We start from the raw sequence: 26,914 nt of genomic DNA on the forward strand, positions 1-26,914 counted from the left end.
AAACAACAGAAAAACCGAGTGATACATCTGGCCCTTAGATCTAAGCTCCAGCATCTTCTCCTACGTAGACATGAGTGTCTCCCTTTACCCAGGCCCCAGTCACAAAATCTCTTTTTACCCAAAACCTAGTTTCAGCATCTCTCCCGACCCAGACCCTAGTCCCAACATCTCCTTCTCCTTCGAACCCTTCCTCGACATCTTCTAAGTAAACCCCAGCCCCACCATCTCCTTCTACCTAGATCCTACCCCCAACATCTCCTTCTATTTAGACCCCAGCCCTAACATCTCCCTCTGCCTAAACCTCAGCCCCAACAGTTTCTTCTACTTAAAATCTTTTTTGCGACATCTTCTTTTAGGTAGATCCAAGCCCCAACATCTCCTCCTACCTAGATCTAAGCCAAAACATATCCTTCCACCTAGACAATAGCCCCCAAATCTCTCTCTACCTAGACCCAAGCATCACACCACATCTCCTCCTACCTAGAAACCAGTCCCTAGATTTACTTTTACCTAGACAACAACATCAACATCTCCTTCTATCTAGACCCCAGCCCTTACATCTCCCTCTGCTTAAACCTCAGCCCCAACTGCTCCTTCTACCTAGACAACAGCATCTTCTACTACCTAGAGTATAGTCCCAGCATCTCCTTTTACCTAGATGCCAGTCCTAACATCTCCTTCTACCTAGACCCCAGCCCGTCCATCTCCCTCTACCTCAGCCCCAAGATCTCCCTCTACCTAAACCCTAGTCCCATGTCTCCTTCTACTTAGATGCCTATTCCAACATCTTCCTCAACCTAAACCTCAGACCCAGCATCTCCTTCTACCTAGACGCCAGTCACAACATCTCCTTCTACCTAGACCCCAGTCCCAACATCTACTTCTACTTAGACGCCAGTCACAACTTCTACTTCTACCTAGACCCCAGTCCCAACATCTACTTCTACTTAGACGCCAGTCACAACATCTCCTTCTACCTAGACGCCAGTCACAACATCTACTTCTACCTAGACCCCAGTCGGAACATCTCCTTCTACCTAGACCCCAGTCCAAACATCTCCTTCTACCTAGACCCCAGTCCAAACATCTCCTTCTACCTAGACCCCAGTCCAAACATCTCCTTCTACCTAGACGCCAGTCACAACATCTACTTCTATCTAGACCCCAGTCACAACATCTCCTTCTACCTAGACGCCAGTCCCAACATCTCCTTCTACTTAGATCCCAGTCCCAACATCTCCTTCTACCTAGACCCCAGTCCCAACATCTCCTTCTACCTAGATCCCAGTCCCAACATCTCCTTCTACCTAGATCCCAGTCCCAACATCTCCTTCTACCTAGACCCCAGTCCCAACATCTCCTTCTACCTAGATCCCAGTCCCAACATCTACTTCTACCTAGACCCCAGTCCAAACATCTCCTTCTACCTAGACGCCAGTCCCAACATCTCCTTCTACCTAGACCCCAGTCCCAACATCTCCTTCTACCTAGATCCCAGTCCCAACATCTCCTTCTACCTAGACGCCAGTCCCAACATCTCCTTCTACCTAGATCCCAGTCCCAACATCTCCTTCTACCTAGACCCCAGTCCCAACATCTCCTTCTACCTAGATCCCAGTCCCAACATCTACTTCTACCTAGACGCCAGTCCAAACATCTCCTTCTACCTAGACCCCAGTCCAAACATCTCCTTCTACCTAGCCACCAGTCCCAACATCTCCTTCTACCGAGATCCCAGCCCCAACATCTCCTTCTACCTAGACGCCAGTCCCAACATCTCCTTCTACCTAGACCCCAGTCCAAACATCTCCTTCTACCTAGACGCCAGTCCCAACATCTCCTTCTACCTAGACCCCAGTCCCAACATCTCCTTCTATCTAGACCCCAGTCCCAACATCTCCTTCTACCTAGACCCCAGTCCAAACATCTCCTTCTACCTAGACGCCAGTCCCAACATCTCCTTCTACCTAGACGCCAGTCCCAACATCTCCTTCTACCTAGACGCCAGTCCCAACATCTCCTTCTACCTAGCCACCAGTCCCAACATCTCCTTCTACCTAGCCACCAGTCCCAACATCTCCTTCTACCTAGCCACCAGTCACAACATCTATTTCTATCTAGACCCCAGTCCCAACATCTCCTTCTATCTAGACCCCAGTCCCAACATCTCCTTCTACCTAGCCACCAGTCCCAACATCTCCTTCTACCTAGACCCCAGTCCAAACATCTCCTTCTACCTAGACCCCAGTCCCAACATCTCCTTCTACCTAGACGCCAGTCCCAACATCTCCTTCTACCTAGACCCCAGTCCCAACATCTCCTTCTACCTAGACCCCAGTCCAAACATCTCCTTCTACCTAGATGCCAGTCACAACATCTCCTTCTACCTAGACGCCAGTCCCAACATCTCCTTCTACCTAGACGCCAGTCCCAACATCTCCTTCTACCTAGCCACCAGTCCCAACATCTCCTTCTTGCAGGTAATCAGCTTTTGTTCCTCCCACCCCAGACTTTTCCTTGGATATAAAATGATTGTTCTACATCTTTCCTTCTCCCTTTTGAAGACTAATACAAAATATGTTAATTACATAATTATTCTTTCATCCTATTAATTACCAGAAATCCCTTTCCTCTTCTCCATGACAGATGATACTGGGATGTGGAACGCGTTGTGTACGGGTATTTTATCATCTCTGTCATACGGCGATTATTTACCTGAGGCTTAGTGTGGATGACAGCTACAAAACTCAGCCTCCAAGGGTCTAACCTGACCCCCTCGCTGGAAAGGTGGATCTCTCTGGACGATGAGAGTGAAGTAGTGGATTTATACAGCACAGAGATCCAAGAACCCGAAACTGACAGCCGGCTGCTGAAACGTGACCTAAATACTAAGTTACACCGTGTATACCCTAGACTCACATTGTCTAAGTCAACACTGAGAAGATATGTCCACCGGGGTCGGAGAGGACAATGTTCTGAGCTGAGCCGCTATCAAATACGTCTACAGTTCTGCTGCTCATATTCCTGACGCAGATTTACATTATGAAGGAGCAGGAGGTGGTTTAGGCTCTGGAGCGAACGTAAGTGGACCATTACCCAATAACCAAATGGTAATTCTGGAGGTGAAGCTCTCTAAAGACGAGCAGTGCCTAATGACGGCTGAGCATGATGGGACAATGTAGACCATTTCATGTTATATCTGTGGACAAGTTGAGCAGCCATGTTGGAAGTTTGTTGTTGGTTCCAGTTGGTTCCAGTTCCAGTTGTTGGTTCTAGTCAAGGTCCCCATCAAGACATTCATCGGGTAGAATAACTCGCCCCTCATCAGACTAGATGACTTTAGGTCCCGGGCTCTCTACAATTTTCCCCCCACCCTTGATCCTGACCGAGGAACTAACTCCAAATATAAACCATTAGAGGTAGTATAAAGAATGGAACATACAGGGTCCTATCTTAAACTTTTAGACTCCATAAATAAGTACAGACCCCAGACCTGACTTATAAATACAGTCTCACCTGAGACCAAGCCCTGATATAAATTCTAACCCCAGAAAAGTTTCCCTAAAATTTATTGGACCCCTTACATGAATAACAACATAGACCAGATACTTTAAATGACCCTCTAAATAAAGGGGACCCCAGACCAAGCCCCCAAGGGATTCATATGCCAAAATACAACCCCTAAATGAATGAAACCTGAGAGCAGACCCCCCCCTCCAAATAAAAGGAAAGATCATTTCATTCAATTATATAACCATGTAAGATTCCAAAAGAAATCGGACCCCAGACCGGATTCTTCGACCCCAGACCGGATTCTAGACCCCAGACCGGATTCTAGACCCCAGACCAGATTACCTAAATTAACTAGACATGAGAGCAGAACCCCTTAAAACAAAAGAAAGATAATTTAATTAAATTATATAACCAAGTAAGATTCCAAAAGGAATCAGACCTCAGACCAGATTCTAGACCCCAGATCAGATTCTAGACCCCAGACCAGATTCTAGACCCCAGACCAGATTCTAGACCCCAGACCAGATTCTAGACCCCAGACCAGATTCTAGACCCCAGACCAGATTCTTAGACCTCAAACCAGATTCTAGACCTCAGACCCGATTCTAGACCCCAGACCAGATTCTTAGACCCTAGACCCAGATTCTTAGACTCTAGACCCAGACCGGATTACCTAAATTAACTAGACATGAGAGCAGAACCCCTCAAAACAAAAGAAAGATAATTTAATTCAATTATATAACCATGTAAGATTCCAAAAGGAATCAGACCCCAGACCAAATTTTTAGACCCCAGACCAGATTCTAGACCCCAGACCAGATTCTTAGACCCCAGACCAGATTCTAGACCCCAGACCAGATTCTTAGACCACAGACCAGATTCTAGACCCCAGACCAGATTCTTAGACCCCAGACCAGATTCTTAGACCCCAGACCAGATTCTAGACCCCAGACCAGATTCTTAGACCACAGACCAGATTCTAGACCCCAGACCAGATTCTTAGACCACAGACCAGATTCTTAGACCTCAGACCAGATTCTAGACCCCAGACTCGATTCTAGACCCCAGACCAAATTCTTAGACCTCAGACCAGATTCTAGACCCCAGACTCGATTCTAGACCCCAGACCAAATTCTTAGACCTCAGACCAGATTCTAGACCCCAGACTGGATTCTTAGACCCCAGACTCGATTCTAGACCCCAGCCCAGATTCTTAGACCCCAGACCAGATTCTTAGACCCCAGACCAGATTCTTAGACCCCAAACCAGATTCTTAGACCCCAGACCAGATTACCTAAATTAACTAGACATGAGAGCAGATCTCCTAAATTAATTTGATTGGAAACAAATGACCTATGGGCCAGATATCAATAAATCGGACCTACTTAATGATTCAGAGCCCTTGACGAGACCTCGGAAGTCTATGGACAGGATTGACCCATCTACAGCAGGGTCACTCTTAGCCTCATTACTGAACCTTAAAGGGGACACGTGTTACTTTAAAAGGTTATATTTTTGAAACAAAAAAACTCAGTTCAGTTTGGATTAGAGGAGCCCCTGATCTTCTCCATGACGGGGGCTTCCATGGAAGATAATTGACTTGGAGGTTGCCTCCAGGTGTAATGACACTTGGTGGAGCGCAGCCCTTCGTTACGGGTAATGACGGGGGATCTAAGCGAGTGCTCACCTGTAACGAGCGCTTCCATTATTACTCTTGTTTCTCGCTTTCCTCTTATTGATGTATCTGACTCGTTATATCTCAGTGATGGGAGTCAGCGAGGAGCGACCGACGATGAAAGAGGCTTCAAAGAGACGCAACCTCTACGATCAATGTGTCACTCGTATCAGGAGAAGCCTCCCATGTGCAGCGTCCGATAAAATACTGGAAAGGGTCCGGAGACGGGAAATGGCTTCCTCCACACATCTGCTCCTCTGCATTGTTTAAAGAGAACCCATCAGCAGGTGCAGCCGGTGTTATGCATTATGTGTAATCAAACCTCACACTGCTGTGCTCTGTGCTCTCTGCAGCCAGTGTTATGTATTGTCCCTGGAGAGATGTGTAATCAGACCTCACACTGCTGTGCTCTGTGCTCTCTGCAGCCAGTGTTATGTATTGTCCCTGGAGAGATGTGTAATCAGACCTCACACTGCTGTGCTCTGTGCTCTCTGCAGCCAGTGTTATGTAATGTCCCTGGAGAGATGTGTAATCAGACCTCACACTGCTGTGCTCTGTGCTCTCTGCAGCCAGTGTTATGTTTTGTCCCTGGAGAGATGTGTAATCAGACCTCACACTGCTGTGCTCTGTGCTCTCTGCAGCCAGTGTTATGTATTGTCCCTGGAGAGATGTGTAATCAGACCTCACACTGCTGTGCTCTGTGCTCTCTGCAGCCAGTGTTATGTATTGTCCCTGGAGAGATGTGTAATCAGACCTCACACTGCTGTGCTCTGTGCTCTCTGCAGCCAGTGTTATGTATCATCCCTGGAGAGATGTGTAATCAGACCTCACACTGCTGTGCTCTGTGCTCTCTGCAGCCAGTGTTATGTATCATCCCTGGAGAGATGTGTAATCAGACCTCACCCTGCTGTGCTCTGTGCTCTCTGCAGCCAGTGTTATGTATAGTCCCTGGAGAGATGTGTAATCAGACCTCACCCTGCTGTGCTCTGTGCTCTCTGCAGCCAGTGTTATGTATAGTCCCTGGAGAGATGTGTAATCAGACCTCACACTGCTGTGCTCTGTGATCTCTGCAGCCAGTGTTATGTATTGTCCCTGGAGAGATGTGTAATCAGACCTCACACTGCTGTGCTCTGTGCTCTCTGCAGCCAGTGTTATGTATTGTCCCTGGAGAGATGTGTAATCAGACCTCATACTGCTGTGCTCTGTGCTCTCTGCAGCCAGTGTTATGTATTGTCCCTGGAGTGATGTGTAATCAGACCTCACACTGCTGTGCTCTGTGCTCTCTGCAGCCAGTGTTATGTATTGTCCCTGGACAGATGTGTAATCAGACCTCACACTGCTGTGCTCTGTGCTCTCTGCAGCCAGTGTTATGTAATGTCCCTGGAGAGATGTGTAATCAGACCTCACACTGCTGTGCTCTGTGCACTCTGCAGCCAGTGTTATGTATTGTCCCTGGAGAGATGTGTAATCAGACCTCACACTGCTGTGCTCTGTGCCCTCTGCATTTAGCGGCTTCTAAACCCTCTCTTCTGCCTTGAATGATTCATTATATTTGACTAGAATTCCTTTAGTAGCATAATACAGGGTTTACACTTACCAGAGGGAAGAGGCTGTGGAGTAGCTCAGTACACAAAGTACAGAGCACAGCAGTGTGAGGACACACCTCCAGTATAAAAGTTTTTACCTACTACTTCTGTACTATAAACCTGGCTCTGCTGCATTTGTGTTCCCGCACCATAGATTGCTCGATTATCCTTCTACCTAGTAATTCTGAACTGTGACCCCTGCATTGCTACCCCCCTGATTGTGTGACCCCTGAACTTCTACCCCCTGATTGTGTGACCCCTGAACTTCTACCCCCCTGATTGTGTGCCCCCCTCCTCTCTCCTGTACTACAAACCCAACTCTACATCATATTTTTGGTAGGTGAACAGAATGGAAAAAGTTCTGATGGGTGTTATAGAAAGATCCATAGGGGTCAAGGTCACAAGGTCATTGCAGAACTTCCAGTGATTACATGGGTTTCTTTTTTTTACAAGCCACACCCTCTCTGTGAAGGGGGTGGGGCTAACATCTAGATAAAGATGAGGGCAGGGTGTACTGGGTCCCAGAGACTCAGCAGAGCGTAATTAGGAGGCTAGAAGGATCCATTTCCTCTAGGACAGAGGTTCTTAACCTTAGTTGAGGTACCGAACCCAACTGTTTCATATGCGCATTCACCGCACCCTTCTTTAGTGATAAATCAAATAAGTGTGTGTCTTAACCTTCGTGGCAGAGGCTCCGCCGAACCCCTTAGACCGACTCACCGAACCCCCAGGGCACGGTAGTACCCCGGTTAAGAACCACTGCTCTAGGACGTTGCACTCCTGCGCATGCGCCATGGCTGCAGATCACAGTGTCCTCAGATACATAGTAACATTCTCCTTCCCCAGCCTCTGTCTCCAGGTTAAAGCAAATTCAGCCAGAAAAAAAACTGAACAGAAAAAGTTGTAAAACTCTTAATTTGATGCATTTAGGTCATAAACTCCGAATACATCCCCGAGATTTTAGGCTAATTTTGCTGCGGCTGACGGATGGTGCGTAACGGGGAAGCGCATTAATACTCGCAGTAAAGACCGGTCCTGGTGTAAATCAAAGAGAGAAAACTTCCAGGTCCTGCGTCTCCAAGACCAAATGTTCTGGCTAAAAGGATTCCGTCATTTTTCTCTCTCCTGTAAGTGCCGCTCCGTCCACCATTTATACAGAAGGAAGACAGTGGCGATAAAAGCCGCGCGACGCAGCAGACGACAGAGAGGACAAAGTAGATGAAGTGACAATCGTGTCTACAGATACATGGCCGCACAGTGCACCGGGGACACACACCGAAATCACAGAGCGACACAGGGGAACATAATGGGGGAGGCACCGGGCCCAAAATAGTCCAATATTCCATCCAGTCCCACAAAGTTATAATAATGGTACATAGACCTATATGTAGGTGATCTATCTATCTCCTATCTATCTATCTATCTATCTATCTATCTCCTATCTATCTATCTATCTATCTCCTATCTATCTATCTATCTATCTATCTATCTCCTATCTATCTATCTCCTATCTATCTATCTATCTATCTCCTATCTATCTATCTATCTATCTCCTATCTATCTATCTATCTATCTCATATCTATCTCCTATCTATCTATCTATCTATCTCCTATCTATCTATCTATCTATCTCCTATCTATCTATCTATCTATCTATCTATCTATCTCATATCTATCTATCTATCTATCTATCTCCTATCTATCTATCTCCTCTATATCTATATATCACACAAGTTTCTCATATTGTGGAGTCTTCAGGAATCTTCTGTGACCTGATACATTGTATCCTGTGCAGGGGGCGGTGCCTGATCTTTCCCGGACCCTGTTACACTTCTCTTAGTATGTTGCTCTGTGTCTGTACAGATAGAAGTTACTTGTTGCCCCCACCTCCCTGCCCCGGGTCCCAGTTGCCCCCTCCCTGCCCCGGGTCCCAGTTGCCCCCTCCCTGGCTTTGCCCCTGCCCCAGGACCACACCTCAGTACACAGCTTTGATAGCCTGACCTGCTGCCCCCAGTTCCTTGCTCTGAGGGTCCTTCCCATTGTCTTGGGTTGTGCGTCCAGACGTGAGGATGAAGCCGCCGAGCTCCGTCCTGCAGGAAAGAAAGGACTTTTTCTTCTCGCTCGGCCCTGTTGCCATGGCGCCACCATTGATGGACAGCGATTCACACGGCTCCAATGGTTCTCTGTGACTGAGGAAGACATGGCTGAGGATTTTCTTCTTCTTTTCCAGAACAATTCTACCCTGTCTACATTCATCTCATGACAAAACATCAAAACGGTGGCCGGAGACCGCAACTCATTCCAGGGATTTGTCTCCGAGGTCAGAGGTCACACAGAATTCCATAAATGTTCAGACAAGCAATAAACAATCGGGAATAAAGACGTGAACTCGGATCAACAGCTCGTTATTATGTCGGGGAACTTCTTTAAATCTATCTGCAGTGAAGGTGACCATTGCCGGGACGGACCATGGGATAGGGGCTTCCTCCCAGAGCCCCTCCCAGAGCCCCCGGCAGTGCCCAGGAACCTTCTACCCATTCTGTCCTTTATATTGTATCTCCATCTATCTAGAGGAAGTTACGGTAGAGATAGTAACAACTGCCTCATGGGCCACCTATAGTCCTTGGTGGCAACATGTCTAAAGAACTTCACACAGCTTGTTACGATCCACGAAATTAGGAGGATTCACCAATATCTAATTGAACTTCATATACTAGATAACCACAAGATGCAGGAGTCCTCCTGAACATCTCTCCAGTTGGGTTTCTACTCAGTAGCGGCACAAATTGTAGCTTGACATCTTTATCTCTGCCTCACCTGTCACCCGATATTGAGGATTAAGGAACCTTTCAGCTAAACTAACCCAATACATCTCTGAAAACGGCTATTATTTAGCAGTACAACTATCCCTATATAGTTCATCTCCATGCATGACTATTATTTAGCAGTACAACTATCCCTATATAGTTCCTCTCCATGCATAACTATTATTTAGCAGTTCAACTATCCCTATATTGTTCCTCTCCATGCATGACTATTATTTAGCAGTACAACTATCCCTATATAGTTCCTCTCCATGCATGACTATTATTTAGCAGTACAACTATCCCTATATTGTTCCTCTCCATGCATGACTATTATTTAGCAGTACAACTATCCCTATATTGTTCCTCTCCATGCATGACTATTATTTAGCAGTACAACTATCCCTATATTGTTCCTCTCCATGCATGACTATTATTTAGCAGTACAACTATCCCTATATTGTTCCTCTCCATGCATGACTATTATTTAGCAGTACAACTATCCCTATATAGTTCATCTCCATGCATAACTATTATTTAGCAGTTCAACTATCCCTATATTGTTCCTCTCCATGCATGACTATTATTTAGCAGTACAACTATCCCTATATAGTTCCTCTCCATGCATGACTATTATTTAGCAGTACAACTATCCCTATATTGTTCCTCTCCATGCATGACTATTATTTAGCAGTACAACTATCCCTATATTGTTCCTCTCCATGCATGACTATTATTTAGCAGTACAACTATCCCTATATTGTTCCTCTCCATGCATGACTATTATTTAGTAGTACAACTATCCCTATATTGTTCCTCACCATGCATGACTATTATTTAGTAGTACAACTATCCCTATATAGTTCCTCATTGTGCATGTAAAGTCCACAGTTCTTTAGTAAAGTTGACTCACCATCTATGCACATTCATGTTTTTGTAGCTCAGCTGCACCTCCAGCTTCCTTATTGACAAGGGTTAGGGTTTCTCTTGTGAACTCGGCTCTGCTACATCATTCAAACGCTGAACAGCACAGTACATATATGTAGGAGCCCATTATTGTGAGGACACTCCCCAATACACTAAAGATAAATCACAGTCCTGCTGCTACTAACAACATACACAAAGGTCTGAATACACATCTCTCCAGGCACGATATTGTACACTGAGTGAGGAGGCACAGCAGTGTGAGGAGACCCTCCCACCCCAGAGCGATTGGAGAAGCAACATGACTGGAATATAAATCCATATTTTACAGTTCTGCTGCTACTAACAACAATCATAACTAATAACAAATCATAATATTGACTACGGAGACCTAAGGGCCCAGCAATGTGAAGAGACACGCCCAATGACTTGAAGAAGCATCAATCCTGGAATATGAATCCATAAATAACAGTCCTGCTGCTACTAACAACATCCACAAAGGTCTGATACACATCTCTCCAGGGACAACAACTAACTGTGGCTGCAAAGCACAAAGAACAGCAGTGTGAGGATATCCCTGGTACACTTAGAGAAGCTACTATCCTGGAATATAAATCCATATATTACAGTCCTGCTGCTACTAACAGCATAGACAGCGGTCTGATTACACAGCTCCCCAGGGACAATACATAACACTGGCTGCAGTTTACAAGGTCACATCTGCTGACAGGTTCCCTTTAATCAAATCTTTTAGATAATAGTTCATGTTTGCTATTGCAGCTCAGTCCTGTTGATTTGTAGACAAGATATAGACAATGGCGGCGCAGTTTTCTGGAAAATACTCTTCCTTCTAATCTCATCCAATCCCTTTAAAGGAAACCTACCATCTGTGTTTATGCACTGTGAACCAAACATACCTTGAGAATGCTGAAGCTACACTGATGCAGAAACATATCTTGTTTAATCCATGATTTGAGTGGTTTTGCTAAAAAAAAACAATTATAAAATTCAGGACCTTGGGAAAGCTGGGTTGCATGCTGTCTTCCGTACATAAACACATAACACTGAGCTGTCTAAACTGTCCAGACAGGACTAATCAACCTGAGCTGGATGACTGTTGCTGGGGGATGGTGCAGTGATTGATTACTTCTGCCTGTCAGGGACAACACAGTGATGACATCATCCTCTGGAGCAGTGCATAACTAATATAAGAGGAGAAGTCCCGGGGCAACCACAGGAGCAACAGAACCTCATTATCATAATTTTATAACTGTTTTTTTCAGCAAAACCACTCAGCTCTGGGATTAAACAAGATATGTTTCTGCATCAGTGTAGCAACAGCATTCTCAAGGTATGTTTGCTTCATAATGCACTAAACAAATGGTAAATTTCCTTTAAGTCATAGATTCCCCATGAAGATGAATGTTGAACACTTTCCCTTTAAATCCTGAACTTTCATAATTTTTCCCTTTCCTAAATATCAACTGGATGTTTTACGCAAATGACTTTGCAGAGAGTCGCCGCTGCCAAGTTACGCAGCAGTAATAAAGCGATCCTAAAGGACAGTGTTTTATGAGTAGCGCAGATTTTGCAGTTGATTTCATTATGGCGCCGAGGCTGCGATGAGCCACCGGCAAAACTCCACTTGTGGTGATTCTTCTGGAGAATTCTTACAAACTATATCATTAGAAATTTGCTCCTCCACATTACACCTCACCCCGGGGCCATCCGTGATGTGTGGCGCCATAGAAAGCCACGGATATGGCCGCAGGCACCCGGGAGGACACAAGGCGAAATTTGTTTTATTGACTTGTAGGAAATTACTGAGACCATTTACTCTTTCGGAGACTTAGTTATGTCCCAGGATTGGATGTTTTCACCTTTAAGGGACTGGGAGGTAAAAGAATGTAAGGAAAAAAATTCATAGAACTTGCAACAATACAATATGGAACCTTGAAAAGATGTTATACCACAAGTGAACACCGGGGGCGCAGAGACACAGTGGGGCTCATTCACTAAGGGGCCGAATCACTGGGTTTCCCGAATATTACCGTTTGCACCGTTTTCCCCATAATTGGTGCACGTGATCGGATTGTGCTGCATCGACGCCGGCTTGCATGCAACGGAAATCGGGGGGGGGGGGGGGCACTTACATGCACCGGGAAGAAGAAGGTGAACTCCGGCAGACCTTGGCGCAGCAGCAACACCTGCTGGATATCGGGCGCACGATCTTAGTGAATCCCGGCAGACCCGAATCCACGTCGGAGAACGTGCCGCTGGATCGCAAATGGACCAGGTAAGTAAATGTGCCCCAGTGACTCCACCCAACAGCTCAGGATGACACCATTAATAGATACATTCATGGGGTTTTCTGGAAAGACCCTGGAACCCCATTCCCTCCTCCGGTCATTTGGTTGACACTTTTGGCCCCAACAGATAAGTGACCAAAAAAACTTTCCACTTTCCAGGGAGGTTGGATAAGCCCTTTAAGGAAGTGGAGATACAGGAATGTCATAGTCTGGGTCTTCTTTTCTACGGCTTCTAAATCAACATTTATTAAGAAGATCCATTGATTTTAGTTGATTTGATTGACTATGGACCTCAAGAGATATTTTATACACGAGTTCCAAGTTAAAGGAGTTGTCCGAGAGTTAGAAAAAATAGCGAGATGTCCGAGGGGGTCGTTCCCGACTTCGACAACTTGCAGGTGCTTGGGTACGCCCACCCGACTATTGCAGTGATGGACGGGCGTGGCGGCCCGACCAGAAGCTGGTGGATCGAAGCTTCCGTGGCTCTGTCATCAAACCTGTGAGCGGCACACCGGGAGGGAAGGTGGGGGGGTTTATATAAGCAGCACCAAACCCCAGCCACCTAAATATTTTTTTTTGATGGATATAAAAAAATATGGCCACAATCAGAAGCCGGAAAAACTTTGTTATCCTCATGGTTTTTCTGGGTCTTTTATCCTTAATTACTCTTCTTCTTAACATCTTAGGACTTTGGGTCCTCACATTTGGAAAGTCAATGATGAGCGCAACTTCATAGAAGATTTGTAGAAAGAAATTAATCGGTGAAATCAATCCTACGATTTTTTAATATTTTTTATCCCTGATCCTTACACTTTCAGGGAATCCTGGGTAGAACATTTAGGAAATCAATGATGACCACAATCCGAAATCACAAGAACTTTGTTATCCTCAAGGTTTTTCTGCGTCTTTTATCCTTAATGACTCTTCTTCTTCACATCTTAGGACTTTGCGTCCTCACATATTGAAGGTCAATGATGAGCGCAACTTCATAGAAAAGTTTTCGAGTGCCCTAAGAAAACACTTTCTCCGCTTTCATGGATGAAAACTGGATCCTAATGATAAGACGCGAGCACTTGGTTATTCTTCTCTTTTAAGGGAGATCTTTACTCCCGACATTTCGAGAATCGATTTTTCGAAAGAACTGAATCGGTGAAATAAATCTTCCGATTTTTAAAATATTTTTTTCATCCGGGTCTTTCATCCCTGATTTCTCTTATTCTTACACTTTCAGGGAATCCTGGGTAGAACATTTAGGAAATCAATGGTGACCACAACTCATGGACCTTCGTAGATGAATTTTCTTTTATGAATTTCAAGTTGAAACATCAACATTCCCTAAAAAAAAAAAAAAAAAATCTCCACTCGATGTCCTTCCATGGGTGAAAAATGGGTGATAATAATAAGTAGCGAGAACTGTTATTCTTGAGGTTTTCTAAGCCTTTCATCCCTGATTACTGTACATAAAGCATTTCCCCCAAAATAAATATGACCGATGATTTTAAGCTCCTTAGACTCCTCCATTGTGTGTGAAGCATTCGCCATATATTTTGATATATTTCGCACTGAATCGGTTTGTATTTTGGTTTTTACGGAGCCTTTAACCGCGAAAAAAAAATAAAATCAATAACCGTCCCTGTAAAATAATCCCCTCTATTTCACACTCATGTACGGAATATTATCGGAGTATTCGGCACATTTAGCCAGTTATAACAATGCCGCTCCGAGCCGGCTGAGTAAATACATTTATTTTCTGCATTTACCGGCTCTCCTTTTATTGATGCTGTATCCACGAGACTGGAAAATAAGATCAGGTCAACCCAATAGGATTCTTTCAGAGAAAATTAGAATATTCATCGGATAGGAAGAAGATTCGGCATCGCTGAGCGGATCATGCCAATTTTTATGACGCTTAATTTTCTTTCATGTTGAATTTAATAATTTAGCTGTTGCACGTTGTAGGATGCGGGAGAATTGACTCGTTTAATTGTAGGGAGCTGGATGGTATTAAAAAAAGAAAATTGCAAACAGAAACGGGGGAGGGGGATGGGCGGCAGAGACGGAAGAGCTTCGGTCTTGGGTTATTGGAAGATGTTATTTCTAGAAATCATTCAGTCCTTGGCACGAAATTGACTCGTTAGATATTAAATTGTTGGGATCAAAGATACAGGAGGAATCAGGGACATTGATGAAGCCATCGGTGAAGTCCTGGTCCTTGTACTTAGTCCATTCATCTGCAAAAATCAAGAGGGCGATTTGCCTTCCCCAGTAAGGGAGCTAAAAGAGGTGTGGTTTTCCTTATCCCATTCTGGAAAATTTTGCATATTTTTCCAGAATCCCCTAGTGGAGCAATCATGGCTATAGGACGCCACACACATACACAGCGGCCTTAATTGGCAGTCTCTTACCCCCCAACCCCAGTAAGAAGTGGGGGGGGGGGTTCATTAAGGTTCTCAGATTTTGTGCACAGTTAATAAAACATGGATAAAACATGTTCAAATCATGGTCTTCCCCCTTACTTCCATCCCCACCAATCCTAAGTTTTAAGAGTTTGTCGATCCAATTCAGGATTTTCCTACGTAAAACATATGAAGGTCCCTATAATGGGGGTTCTGTCATTGTGTTTACTTCTGCACAGTTCTTGTCACCTAAAAAAAGAGACATAGGGGCTCAATTGTCGGAATATCCGACAATTTCCGATGTGCGCCGCATTTAGAAGGGGATTGTGTTGCACGCGATTGGATTTTGGTGCAACAGAAATGGGGGGGGGGGCGTCGGATAATCCAATGGATTCGGACTAAGCGCAGGATTTAACAAAATTGTGTTGCATGCACTTACATGCACCGGGAAGAAGAAGGTGAACTCTGGAGGACCTGAGCAGGGAGCGACACATGCAGGATATCGGGCGCAGGATCTACGCGGATCGCGGCAGACTTCATCCTCGTCGGACAACGCACTTTGGGGATTGTGCAAGGACCAGGTAAGTAAATGTGCCCCATAGTGAGGTCCTATCATGCAGGCTTCTGGTCCTATCATAAATGGTCCTGCTCATATTAAAAATGGTCTTGTCCTATAAAAAAAATGGGCCTATCATGAGTGGTCTATGTTCTATCATAAATTAAACTGCACCTCTTAATGGTTCCGTCATGAGTGGTCCTAACTGGTAGAATCATAAGTTGTCCCAGTCCTATCATTAGTGGTCCTGGTATTATCATAAATGCTTAATGTCCCCAAACTCTTCTTGCTATTGCTACCATTCGTATACCAGTACATTACAAAGAGGACGGAACATTATAGCCAATTCTTTTTCTAAAGACTGAATAAGCTTGATGTAACGAGCCCGAGATATCCAGGTTCAGATTGGATAATGTATCTTTCACCTATACTATGACTTGTAATGGTGAAAAACGCCCCTTTAATCCTTTCCCGTGAATCCGTGAATAGACCTTTAGCCTCTTCTGCTTGTCTCTTGGTTTATTCTGGATCTCAATTGTTTTCAGTTTTTGGGCAATGAAAACTTTGATTCTCCGATCTCTGCTTTGCATTATTATGGCTGAAATGGAGAGATTACTTGTCCGTAGTCTTGTGGATGGATCGCGGGCGCGGAACCTACAGGACATCATGAATATTTCATCTAGAGCGTCCCTCTTTATTATATACTCCAAGTATCTCCTTGCTCTGGTGATACAGGTCCTCGGGGGAATATGAATCATCCTTGTGAGACCTGATAAACAGCTTAAGAGACCCCTTCTTTGGAGTGTGACTCTGTCAGCAGTAAATCGTTCTGCTTCAATTTGTTTTCATGAATATTTTGACAGGTGAATTATTCATGTTCATGACCTTTTCCAGATCTAAACACTCCCCTAGCAATGGTGCGAGCAACACGGTGCTGCAATGTATCAGCGGGCACCACGGCTAAGCTCCTGCTCCTCAGTGTTGGAGATGTTGAGGTCCCACTGGTGACATATGACATCTGTAGATGGGTCGAAGACCAAGAGAAGACAAATCTTCACTAGAATATAAACATGTGCACAAGAGGTGAGAAGAACCTTGAGAACCGGCACCGATTGTAAAGAATTAGAAGCCAAAATGTATGATTGTCTCACTTATGGAAAAAAGTGACCCACCATGGTCAAAGCAACCAAGCATCAATGGTGAAACCCGAGTCTTTTGAAATATTGAGATCCCCAACATGGAAATAACTGTAACGCCAAGGGCTGGTGCCCACATGTCCACTAATCTCCTCCCGACCAGTGTCCTAGGACTGGTTGTATATGGACACATGTCCTGACCAGTTTTTGGCCATTGGTTTGGTCTCTTAGATTTACCATTTACAAACTATGACTATGGTCTGTCCATTCTCTTGACCCTTCTGGATAAGACTGATTCCTATATATTCTTGTACATAGGGGGCAGTATTATAGTAGTTATATCCTGTACATAGGGGGCAGTATTATAGTAGTTATATTCTTGTACATAGGGGGCAGTATTATAGTAGTTATATTCCTGTACATAGTGGGCAGTATTATAGTAGTTATATTCTTGTACATAGGGGGCAGTATTATAGTAGTTATATTCTTGTACATAGTGGGCAGTATTATAGTAGTTATATTCTTGTACATAGGGGGCAGTATTATAGTAGTTATATTCCTGTACATAGTGGGCAGTATTATAGTAGTTATATTCTTGTACATAGGGGGCAGTATTATAGTAGTTATATTCCTGTACATAGGGGGCAGTATTATAGTAGTTATATTCTTGTACATAGGAGGCAGTATTATAGTAGTTATATTCCTGTACATAGGGGGCAGTATTATAGTAGTTATATTCTTGTACATAGGGGGGCAGTATTATAGTAGTTATAGTCTTGTACATAGGGGGCAGTATTATAGTAGTTATATTCTTGTACATAGGGGGGCAGTATTATAGTAGTTATAGTCTTGTACATAGGGGGCAGTATTATAGTAGTTATATTCCTGTACATAGGGGGCAGTATTATAGTAGTTATATTCTTGTACATAGGGGACAGTATTATAGTAGTTATATACTTGTACATAGGGGGCAGTATTATAGTAGTTATATTCTTGTACACAGAGGGCAGTATTATAGTAGTTATATTCCTGTACATAGGGGGCAGTATTATAGTAGTTATATTCCTGTACATAGGGGGCAGTATTATAGTAGTTATATTCTTGTACATAGGAGGCAGTATTATAGTAGTTATATTCCTGTACATAGGGGGCAGTATTATAGTAGTTATATTCCTGTACATATGTGGCAGTATTATAGTAGTTATATTCCTGTACATAGGGGGCAGTATTATAGCAGTTATATTCTTGTATATAGGGGCAGTATTATAGTAGTTATATTCCTGTACATAGGGGGCAGTATTATAGTAGTTATATTCCTGTACATAGGGGGCAGTATTATAGTAGTTATATTCTTGTACATAGGGGGCAGTATTATAGTAGTTATATTCCTGTACATAGAGGGCAGTATTATAGTAGTTATATTCTTGTACATAGGGGGCAGTATTATAGTAGTTATATTCCTGTACATAGGGGGCAGTATTATAGTAGTCATATTCCTGTACATAGGGGGCAGTATTATAGCAGTTATATTCTTGTATATAGGGGCAGTATTATAGTAGTTATATTCTTGTACATAGGGGGCAGTATTATAGTAGTTATATTCCTGTACATAGGGGGCAGTATTATAGTAGTTATATTCCTGTACATAGGGGGCAGTATTATAGTAGTTATATTCCTGTACATAGGGGCAGTATTATAGTAGTTATATTCCTGTACATAGGGGGCAGTATTATAGTAGTCATAGTCTTGTACATAGGGGACAGTATTATAGTAGTTATATTCTTGTACATAGGGGGAAGTATTATAGTAGTTATATTCCTGTACATAGGGGGCAGTATTATAGTAGTTATATTCTTGTACATAGGGGGCAGTATTATAGTAGTCATATTCTTGTACATAGGGGGCAGTATTATAGTAGTTATATTCCTGTACATAGGGGGCAGTATTATAGTAGTTATATTCTTGTACATAGGGGGCAGTATTATAGTAGTTATATTCCTGTACATAGGGGGCAGTATTATAGTAGTCATATTCCTGTACATAGGGGGCAGTATTATAGCAGTTATATTTTTGTATATAGGGGCAGTATTATAGTAGTTATATTCCTGTACATAGGGGGCAGTATTATAGTAGTTATATTCTTGTACATAGGGGGCAGTATTATAGTAGTTATATTCCTGTACATAGGGGGCAGTATTATAGTAGTCATATTCCTGTACATAGGGGGCAGTATTATAGCAGTTATATTCTTGTATATAGGGGCAGTATTATAGTAGTTATATTCTTGTACATAGGGGGCAGTATTATAGTAGTTATATTCTTGTACATAGGGGGCAGTATTATAGTAGTTATATTCCTGTACATAGGGGGCAGTATTATAGTAGTTATATTCTTGTACATAGGGGGCAGTATTATAGTAGTTATATTCCTGTACATAGGGTGCAGTATTATAGTAGTTATATTCTTGTACATAGGGGGCAGTGTTATAGTAGTTATATTCTTGTACATAGGAGCAGTATTATAGTAGTTATATTCTTGTACATAGGGGGCAGTATTATAGTAGTTATATTCCTGTACATAGGGGGCAGTATTATAGTAGTTATATTCTTGTACATAGGGGGCAGTATTATAGTAGTTATATCCCTGTACATAGGGGGCAGTATTATAGTAGTTATATTCTTGTACATAGGGGGCAGTATTATAGTAGTTATATTCCTGTACATAGCGGGCAGTATTATAGTAGTTATATTCCTGTACATAGGGGGCAGTATTATAGTAGTTATATTCCTGTACATAGGGGGCAGTATTATAGTAGTTATATTCCTGTACATAGGGGGCAGTATTATAGTAGTTATATTCCTGTACATAGGGGGCAGTATTATAGTAGTTATATACTTGTACATAGGGGGCAGTATTATAGTAGTTATATTACTGTACATAGGGGGCAGTATTATAGTAGTTATATTCTTGTACATAGGGGGCAGTATTATAGTAGTTATATTCTTGTACATAGGGGAGCAGTATTATAGTAGTTATATTCCTGTACATAGGGGGCAGTATTATAGTAGTTATATTCCTGTACATAGGGGGCAGTATTATAGTAGTTATATTCCTGTACATAGGGGGCAGTATTATAGTAGTTATATACTTGTACATAGGGGGCAGTATTATAGTAGTTATATTACTGTACATAGGGGGCAGTATTATAGTAGTTATATTCTTGTGCATAGAGGCAGTATTATAGTATGACTTTATAGTCACTTTACTTGTAAAAGCTGGAGATTATGTTAAAATTAGTTGTAAATGGATTTCTGGCCAGTTCTGATATTTCCAGTATTATTTCAGACCAAATCAATAAACTTAACTGTAGCCGGCACTGAATAGGTTAAACCATTACCAGTTAAGCTCTTAATTGATTCTTTAAATGATCTGTCATTCCATCAATGTTTTCTTCTCTGTCTGGATCTATACAGTTTTCTATCTATTGAGACACCTCGCTCTCATTGACATTCGTCCTGACATATGGATTGTGGCCATTGTTTTCCCAATCTGTCCCCTGGACAATGATGTGCGGAGAGACTCGGCCCTTTGTTCTATCTCCAGATATTTGGCATAAGATGAAGACAATGAATGCCAAATACTGAGGAGTCATCATGGATATAATGAAGCTCCGTCCCATGATATTCGCCTTCGTGCGGTGGAGTCGTGCTGTGATTGGTCGCAGGTTGTGATACCTTTTAGCGGCTTCTATATTAATTCCTCCTTTCCCATTACTTGATATGAGTTGAGATCACACAGACGCGACCTCACACATCCCTCACTTGCTCCTTTGTAACACATTAGGGGATTATTTTCAAGGGTATTTTTCAAGCTGCTACAAATGTATCCAATTTTGTTTCGTTTTATAATAACAACAAATGTATTCGTTTTTATAGCCTTGGATTTCAAAAGCTTTTATGTTGTTCCTTTTTTTTTATTGATGGAGCTGGTTTTTTGTTTTGGAGGTTTTATTGTTTGACTGTATAATTTTATTTTGGGTTATTATATTTTTACTTATAATAAAAACAACAACAATTATTATTGTAATTATCTTCACTCCTGTTATTATTATTATTGTTATTATTATTATTATTATTATTGTTATTATTATTATTATTGTTATTATTATTATTATTACTATTATTATTATTATTATTATTGTTATTATTATTATTATTATTGTTATTATTATTATTATTATTTCTCTGGGTTTTCTGTAACATTAACTCATATTAAAAGTCACAAGGTTTAAAATATCAAAAAAGCCTTCGCTTCCATCAACTTAAAAGCTTATCATAATATAAATAAGGTTATATGAAGTTCTGGGTCCATCGTGTCCGGCCTATAATCCTACAGTGTTATCCTAAAGACAGATACTATTGGCTAGTCCATAATAGGGAAAACTAAAATTTTCCATTCTTTGTAAATAAGGTGGAGGCTGATGGCTGGTTCAAGCAGCAGAATTTTTGTTTATTAAATTATTTATTATTATTACATTATTTTATATTGTTCCCTTATATAGAATGGCTGGACAATTGTAAAATCTCTTTTACCTCTGTAAGCTCTTGTGTCACCCCCTCGTCCTCATTGACTGTAAGCTCTTGTGTCAACCCCCTCATTCGCATAGACTGTAAGCTCTTGTGTCCCCCCTCATCCTCATAGACTGTAAGCTCTTGTGCCACCCCCTCATCCTCATAGACTGTAAGCTCTTGTGTCCTCCCTCATCCTCATAGACAGTAAGCTCTTGTATCACCTCCTCATCCTCATAGACTGTAAGCTCTTGTGTCACTCCCTCATCCTCATAGACTGTAAGCTCTTGTGTCACCCCTTCATCCTCATAGACTGTAAGCTCTTGTGTCCCTCCCGCATCCTCATAGACTGTAAGCTCTTGTGTCACCCTCTCATCCTCATAGACTGTAAGCTCTTGTGTCCCCCCTAATCCGCATAGACTGTAAGCTCTTGTGTCCTCCCCTCATCCTCATAGACTGTAAGCTCTTGTGTCACCTCCACATCCTCATAGACTGTAAGCTCTTGTGTCACCTCCTCATCCTCATAGACTGTAAGCTCTTGTGTCACCCCCTCATCCTCATAGTCTGTAAGCTCTTGTGTCCTCCCCTCATCCTCATAGACTGTAAGCTCTTGTGTCACCCCCTCATCCTCATAGACTGTAAGCTCTTGTGTCTCCCCTCATCCTCATAGACTGTAAGCTCTTGTGTCCTCCCCTCATCCTCATAGACTGTAAGCTCTTGTGTCCTCCCCTCATTCGCATAGACTGTAAGCTCTTGTGTCCCCCCCTCATCCTCATAGACTGTAAGCTCTTGTGTCCTCCGCTCATCCGCATAGACTGTAAGCTCTTGTGTCACCCCCTCATCCTCATAGACTGTAAGCTCTTGTGTCATCCCCTCATCCTCATAGACTGTAAGCTCTTGTGTCCTCCGCTCATCCGCATAGACTGTAAGCTCTTGTGTCACCCCCTCATCCTCATAGACTGTAAGCTCTTGTGTCATCCCCTCATCCGCATAGACTGTAAGCTCTTGTGTCCTCCACTAGCTGTTCCTCTTTATAAAAGCCTCTGCTTCCTACCTGCCCCGAAAAGGGCAAATATTGAATAAGCCCCTATCTCAAGCTGCAGCTTCTTCCTAGACCTCTCCTGGCTCTAATGGCACTGATGCCCGTGACCCAGCCTGGCCGATCACACACATGGCTGTGGTTGTTAGAGGCTAAAAACTGGTTGATTGGCAGCTCAGCAGCCCAATAATCAGCTTCTCCACATGAGCCAAGCACCAAACCCAAACCTAGACCTCTCACTTAAGTTTAGGGAGTTTTGTGCTCACTCATCACTGCTGTTCCTCCATTCATGTCTCAGTACATTATAACTAAACCACATCACAGCGTCCTCTTTCCAAACTGAATAAACTCGAGTTACATAAACATGTCCTTGTACTCTAATCCATCCATATCTGAATTACCTTGTACTCTTATCCACCTATAACCTTGAACACCTTAGTTTCTTTGGTCTAGTTCAGCTATGTCTATCCTAGATACTGGTGCCTAAAATCTGCACCCCATACAATGTTCTATGTTTGATCTGACTTTTATAAGGGAATCTCTGTGCTGATCATGAGTATCAAGATCTGCCGGTAATATGGCCACACCAGATTGTATCTACAAAAGAGGCCTATGGCACTGGATCATGGTGAGGTGAGCACAATGGGGCACATTTACTTACCCTTCCCGTTGCTCACATTTCTATGCAAAGGGGAGCAGAGATGAGTGCTTCCCCCCCTCCGCTTAATGCAATCTCTACATGATATAGTATACATGACCATTTCCAAAAACCATCACTCCGGTGGTAAATACTACATTGTGTTTGCTAACTGTGTAAGAAGGCTAATGGATGTTTCAAAAACCCTTGATCAAGTATACTAGCACAGCTGAAAACAGTTTGGTTGATTAGAGAAGCTATAAAACTCACCTCCTTTGAGTTGGTTGAGAATCTGGAGCATCACATTTGTTCTATGCTCTATGAAACTCTCACTTTCATGTGAAACTCGACAATCTATTCTTATTCTTAGAAATGAATGTCATTCCCTGTGACAAATTGCCAAGAAACTGAAGATTTCCTACAATTGTGTGTACTACTCCCTTCAGAGGAGAGCAAAACAGGCTCTAACCAGAGTAGAAAGAGATTTGGGAGGCCCCGCTGCACAACTAAGCAACAAGACAAGTACATTACAGTCTCTAGTTTGGGAACTGGCGCATCAAAGGTCCTCAACTGGCATCTACACTTATTAGCACCCGCCAAACGCCAGTGTCACCCTCTACAGTAAAGAGGCGACTACAGGATGCAGCCTTCAGGGCAAAAGGCAAAGAAAAATATATATGAAACTGCCTAATAAAATGAAAAGATCAATATGGGCAAAAGAACAAAAATAAAGTACAGAGGAAGATTGGCCAAATGTGTTATGGACAGAGGAATCTAAGTTTGAGGTGTTTGGATCACCCAGAAGAACATTTATGAGACGCAGAACAACCGAAAAGATGCTGGAAGATGCCTGATGCCATCTGACACATGGTTGAGGTCATGTGATGGTGGAGGTCATGTGATGGTGGAGGTCATGTGATAGTGGAGGTCATGTGATGGTGGAGGTTATGTGATGGTGGAGGTCATGTGATAGTGGAGGTCATGTGATGGTGGAGGTTATGTGATGGTGGAGGTCATGTGATGGTGGAGGTCATGTGATGGTGGAGGTTATGTGATGGTGGAGGTCATGTGATAGTGGAGGTCATGTGATGGTGGAGGTTATGTGATGGTGGAGGTCATGTGATGGTGGAGGTCATGTGATGGTGGAGGTTATGTGATGGTGGAGGTTATGTGATGGTGGAGGTCATGTGATAGTGGAGGTCATGTGATGGTGGAGGTTATGTGATGGTGGAGGTCATGTGATGGTGGAGGTCATGTGATGGTGGAGGTCATGTGATAGTGGAGGTTATGTGATGGTGGAGGTCATGTGATGGTGGAGGTCATGTGATGGTGGAGGTTATGTGATGGTGGAGGTCATGTGATGGTGGAGGTCATGTGATGGTGGAGGTCATGTGATAGTGGAGGTTATGTGATGGTGGAGGTCATGTGATGGTGGAGGTCATGTGATGGTGGAGGTCATGTGATGGTGGAGGTCATGTGATGGTCTGGGTTAAAGTTAGAAACTTGTTGAAGGTCATAGGGATTTGGAATAAGGAAGGCTATCTCTCTTCGCAACGCCATGTCATACCCTGTGGACAGCCATTGGTTGGAGCCAAGTTCACCCTACAACAGGACAATGATCCATAGTCGTCCCTTTGATGAAAGCAAAGCTTGAAGGAGAAAATTATTCTTTCAAAAGAAAAAAAAAATATTTCAAACCTTGTCCGTGTCTGGACTATTTTCTATTCATGTCGCAACTCATTTGATAAAAGTATGAATTTTTATGGAAAACACAAAATTGTCTGGGTGACCCCAAACTTTTGAGCTGTTTTGCATTTTCTGACATTTAAACGTTCTGCAAACTGTAATGCTACAATATTGTAAAAGAATTGAAGATCTTTCTGCAAAAAACTAAATCTTAAAAATGTATTTTCCTGAGATAAAAACCTTTCCTTCTTCCCTCCAGATGGAATGTCGGTTCTAGAAGGAGGAAAACCAATTATCAGCCGTTAACATCCAGTTTGGAATTCAATGGCCTGAAAAAAAGCCGAAAACAATTAATGGTCCCCTGCGCCGGTCAATAGAGTGTGACAGTGACCCATTAGAGGGGGCAGCCCACTGCGCCTCTTGGCTGGTGATTTGTCACAGTCTCCTGAGTGTAGCCGACCGGGTCCGGTGGGAACACGCAGAGTCCTGATCACGTTGTGAGTCAATAAGTGGTGATCTCCTGAGATTGGAAGTGATAAATGTATCAAGGAAAGTAGGACTCCTAAAAAGACGTGACTGCAGCGAGACACACGGGTCTGGGCAGTCAGTGGAAAATCTACCAAATATATGGACTCTACATCGAAGGAGATGTCTCTACTAGAGAGGAGACAATGACTTATGATTCCATCCGATGAAGATTCGTCCCAACCCAATGTCGCTCCAAATGTTCCGGAAATTGGTGTATAATTGGTCAAATTAAGTTTCTAACATTGGTTTTAGTATTAAGCAACAATGAATAAAATCCATTTTAGAGGACTATGGGGGTTATATACTGATTGGAGCAACAGTCAATTCGGAAAAATTCTGATTCGATTCGGTAGCAGAAAGTTGGCGGATTCCTACCTCAGCTATAAATCAGTGAATCGATTCCATCATCTCTAGTTTCTATGGAAGGTTAACCTCAAAGTCTTCTCACCCAACCAGCTATTACTCGGTCTCCCTTCTGTGATCGGGAAATGCATGGGGTCGAACACATGGTCTACATGGGGTAATTTTTGAAGCAAATTCAAAACATACTTAAAATGGATTCAATAAATGGTTCTAACCTTTACCTATCCTGGTGCTGGTCCGATTGAAGTTCTATTTGGTCGATATTTCCTGGTGCCTCTTCAGACAGAATGGAAGAGCACATAATGAGAACTTCGGATCCAGGGTTTTAGAGTTTGCCACGTTGACTGCACGGCCACCAATCTGGTAATATCCAGCAATGTCTGGACGCACCCGAACCATGGACTGGAACGTAAAGGTTGGGTCCACTCATCTCTACACAGAAACAGTAGTCTTTCATGTTGGTCCAAAGGAAACACAAAGAAGAGAGCAGATGGATCTGGGAAGCACCAGTGCCAGGCTGGCATGGGGATTGGTGTGGACAGATGGACACAAGGAGAATCGGACTCAAAATGCTCATGGGTCAGATAAAGCCTAATGGACCAGAATAGAATCTGAACTAGACTAGTCTGGGGATTGATGAGGGCAGATGGATCAGGGACTACCAGCACCAGACCTACACGGGATTGTTGAGGCCAGGTGGACCGAGGGAGCACCAGAACAAGACATTATGAGGGACTGGTGAGGCAAGATGCATATGTGGAGCACAAGACCTAATTGGCGAAATGTGAGGACAGCTGGTGAAGTGGAGCGGAGAACCAGACCTGAGCGGAGGTCGGTAAGGACAGATAGAACCTGTAAAGCAGCAGAACCAGACCTGAGCCAGAGGTCGGTAAGGACAGATAGAACCTGTAAAGCAGCAGAACCAGACCTGAATGAAGGACTGTAAGCACAGATAGAACCTGTAAAGCATCAGAACCAGACCTGAGCGGAGGTCGGTAAGGACAGATAGACCTGTAAAGCAGCAGAACCAGACCTGAGCGGAGGTCGGTAAGGACAGATAGAACCTGTAAAGCAGCAGAACCAGACCTGAGCGGAGGTCGGTAAGGACAGATAGATCTGTAAAGCAGCAGAACCAGACCTGAGCCGGAGGTTGGTTAGGACAGATAGACCTGTAAAGCATCAGAACCAGACCTG

General features: G+C 43.2%; 1 protein-coding gene across 6 annotated transcripts in view; it reads right to left on the minus strand.

Annotated features, from left to right (window-relative positions):
• The window catches only part of ADGRB1 (adhesion G protein-coupled receptor B1), a 460,553-nt gene that overhangs the window by 326,978 nt on the left and 106,661 nt on the right, over nt 1-26,914 (minus strand). Inside the window, exon 1 of one of the 6 annotated variants that reach the window (XM_072151080.1) lies at nt 8,776-8,794. The exons of the other annotated variants lie outside the window; for them this stretch is intronic. The gene's annotated coding sequence lies outside the window, so the exon portion shown is untranslated. Of the gene's footprint in view, nt 1-8,775; nt 8,795-26,914 lie in introns of those variants that run through there. 6 annotated transcript variants of the gene reach the window in all.

This window comes from Engystomops pustulosus, chromosome 5 (genome assembly GCF_040894005.1).
Source record: "Engystomops pustulosus chromosome 5, aEngPut4.maternal, whole genome shotgun sequence".
Classification (NCBI taxonomy): domain Eukaryota; kingdom Metazoa; phylum Chordata; class Amphibia; order Anura; family Leptodactylidae; genus Engystomops; species Engystomops pustulosus.